This window comes from Malaya genurostris, chromosome 2 (genome assembly GCF_030247185.1).
Source record: "Malaya genurostris strain Urasoe2022 chromosome 2, Malgen_1.1, whole genome shotgun sequence".
NCBI classification, from domain to species: Eukaryota; Metazoa; Arthropoda; class Insecta; order Diptera; family Culicidae; genus Malaya; species Malaya genurostris.
Window position 1 is genome coordinate 209,420,843 of NC_080571.1, and position 3,709 is coordinate 209,424,551.

The following is a 3,709-nucleotide window of genomic DNA, read 5'->3' on the forward strand; positions in this document are numbered from 1 at the left end:
CTACGGGAACATCTTGTGGTGTGAACGGTTGTTCTAAAACCCACCACGAACTGTTACATGCTACAAAACCACAGAACATCGAACAAGCAGCATCGATTAATCATCATCATATATTGAGCACTACCTATTTTCGGATAATACCAATAAAGCTTCACGGAACAGGCTCTGTGATTGACACGTACGCCATGCTAGATGATGGTTCATCAGCAACACTAATCGAAGAGAGTTTAGCAAATCAGTTAGGCACTAAAGGTGAGCTGGATCCACTATGTTTAATCTGGACTGCCAACATGTCACGGTCGGAGACGAAGTCGAGGAGAATCAAACTGGATGTATTGGGCTACAACACAGCTGATATATATCCACTAGATGATGTTAGAACAGTATCGAAATTGGCAGTTCCAAGGCAAACGTTACGTATTAATCAATTGGGAAAACAATTTACTCATTTGAATGGAATACCAATGACAGATTACACAAACGCCATTCCGCGAGTCTTAATTGGGTCGAACAATGCCCATCTCCTGGTTTCTTCCAGAACTAGAGAAGGAAAAATTGGTGAGCCAGTTGCCGTTAAATCCCGCCTTGGATGGTCGATATTTGGCGGTGGAGCTAAAAACCAGAATTTTATTAATCAACACTCAATTAAACTATGCGATTGTCAAACTGAACTACACGAGCTAGTCAAATTGCATTTTTCGGTAGACACACTCGGTGTTGGAGCTTTTCCGTTGGAATCGGAAGATGAAAAGCGAGCAAAAATAATTTTGGAATCTACTACGAAACGACTTTCAAACCGATATGAGACGGGACTTCTGTGGCGCCACGACGTGTTCAAATTTCCTAGAAGTTATGAGATGGCATTTCGAAGACTGCAATGTCTGGAAAGAAAATTGAAAAACAATGAGGTACTGTATGATAATGTCCGCAAACAGATACAAGACTATCAGAGTAAAGGTTACGCGCACAAAGCTTCCGCAGCAGAACTGAAGAAATTTGACCATATGCGAACTTGGTTTCTACCCTTGGGAGTGGTTGTGAATCCAAAAAAACCGTCTAAAGTGCGTCTGATTTGGGATGCCAGTGCTTCTGTGGATGGTGTCAGTTTGAATAGTATGCTACTCAAAGGTCCCGATTTGCTGACACCATTGCCTACTGTGATGGGTCGTTTTCGCCAGAGATACGTTGCCGTAGTAGGCGACATACAGGAAATGTATCACCAATTTCGCATACGGGAGCAAGATAAATATGCACAATGTTTCCTTTTCCGGTATACAGCGGAAGACAAACCAGACACGTACATAATGGATGTGGCCACCTTCGGCGCGTGCTGCTCTCCAAGCTCAGCGCAGTTCATAAAAAAACAAGAATGCAGCTGAACATGCTAAGGTTTTTCCAAGAGCCGCAGAGGCTATATTAAAAAGCCATTATGTTGATGATTTACTAGACAGTTGTGATACTGTTGATGAGGCAGTGGATTTAATTCTTCAGGTAAAACAAGTTCATGCCGCTGGAGGATTCCACATAAGAAACTGGATGTCAAATCGCTTAGATGTTCTCGAACGGGTCGGGGAACACTGCACTGAAACGGAAAAAATAATTAGTTTCGACAAAACGGCAAACAATGCCGAAAAGGTATTGGGAATGGTTTGGATTCTCAAGGAAGACAAATTCACTTTCTCCAAGGATGTTCGACCAGACTTGCACGATGTGGTATATGGCGATAAAGTTCCAACTAAGAGAGAAGTCCTACGTTGCGTGATGAGTGTATTCGATCCACTCGGTTTGGTGGCTTTCTTCACATTTTACGGTAAAGTTATCGTTCAAGATATATGGCGATCGAAAATACAGTGGGATGACAAGATTTCGACAAATATTCTGCAGAATTGGAAAATTTGGACGCAACTTTTCGCTGAACTGGACACTGTTAGGATAAACCGTTGTTATTTTTCCGTTACTAAGCAGCCTAGTGAGATTGAACTGCATGTGTTTGTTGATGCTAGTGAACAGGCCTACGCAAGCGTCGCCTACTTCAGAGCTATAATTGATGGGAAACCGGTTTGTGCTTTAGTAGCGGGAAAATCGAAAGTATCACCATTAAAAGCAATGTCGATTCCGCGTCTAGAACTGCAAGCTGCAGTATTGGGTACGAGATTAGCAAAGACGGTTTGTGATTCTCATTCATTACCCATAAGAAAGAGATGCTTCTGGACAGATTCCCAAACCGTGTTAGCGTGGATTGGTTCAGATAGTAGAAGGTATCGCCAGTTCGTGGCATTTCGAATTGGAGAAATCTTGAGTAAATCTTCAGTAGATGAATGGCGTTATGTTCCGTCCAGGTGGAATGTAGCTGATGACGCCACTAAATGGACGAAGACTCCGTCATTCGATCCAACCAGTCGATGGTTTTCAGCGCCTGATTTACTACGGCAGTGCGATGAAAGATCATGGCCTGAACGAAAGACTATGGAAAATGTCGTGGAAGTACAAGAGGAGTTGCGAGCCTGTTTGGTACACCATATAAAAGAATGCGATGAGATCGTGAACTGTGCAAGATTTTCGAAATGGGAACGGATCTGGCGCACAGTGGGATATGCTTACCGATTCATCGGAAATTGCATGAAAAAACGCATGAACATTGACGGACAAAAGGGTCCGTTGACACAGGAGGAACTTCTTAAATCTGAGACTTACCTTATAAAAATGGCCCAAAAATCTAGATATCCGGACGAGGTTGTATTACTGAGAACCCAACCACCAGAACAAGGATGTGTCTTAGAAAAGTCTAGCGCATTGTATACGTTAAACCCAATTATGGATGAAAAGGAAGTTATTCGTTTGGATGGAAGAATTATACGTGCACCTACTCTGATAGAGGACACGAAGCTTCCCATAATACTTCCCAAAGATCATTTAATAACCACCTTGATTTTGGACTTCTATCATCGCCGTTATTTGCATGCAAATAGGAATACGGTCTTAAATGAAGTGAGACAGCGTTATTATATACCTAAGTTACGCTCATTAACGGACAGAGTTATACGGCATTGCGTATGGTGTAAAGTTTATAAGGCAACCCCATCAATTCCCAGAATGGCTCCATTGCCTATCGTTCGGTTAACTCCTAACTTGAGACCGTTTAGCTATGTTGGGATTGATTATTTTGGACCAATTCTGGTTAAAGTTGGACGCCGCAACGAGAAAAGGTGGATTTGTTTATTTACCTGTTTGACGATTAGAGCAATTCATTTGGAAATAGCACATTCTTTGTCTACCGCCTCATGTAAAATGGCAATCAGGCGTTTCATTGCTAGACGCGGAGCACCCTTAGAATTTTACTCCGACAATGGCACGAATTTTCGGGGAGCGAGTAATGAATTGAAGATACAACTAGATGAAATGGATATTGCTGAATCGTTCACTAATACTAGTACTAAATGGGTATTCAATCCTCCGGAAGCTCCCCATATGGGGGGATGTTGGGAGAGGATGGTTAAATCCGTAAAAGCAGCGCTGGAAGCTATGCCTGCTTATCGAAAACCCAATGAGAAAACTTTGGCTACGGTGATAGTGGAAGCTGAGGCCATCGTTAATTCACGGCCACTAACATACGTACCTTTGGACACTGAAGATCAAGAAGCGATAACCCCTAACCACTTCTTGCTACTTAGTTCGAACGGCGTTAAACAACCACCTAAGACGATTACGG

At 42.5% G+C, this 3,709-nt stretch overlaps 1 long non-coding RNA gene across 1 annotated transcript; it reads right to left on the reverse strand.

The window, feature by feature from the left end:
- Positions 1-427: 427 nt before the first annotated feature.
- LOC131432347 (uncharacterized) lies at positions 428-1,263 on the reverse strand. Its single transcript, XR_009229831.1, has 3 exons — positions 963-1,263; positions 673-881; positions 428-612 (listed from the first exon to the last, which is right to left on the reverse strand). It is a non-coding gene; the product is annotated as an uncharacterized LOC131432347 (long non-coding RNA).
- Between the last annotated feature and the right edge of the window lie 2,446 nt (positions 1,264-3,709).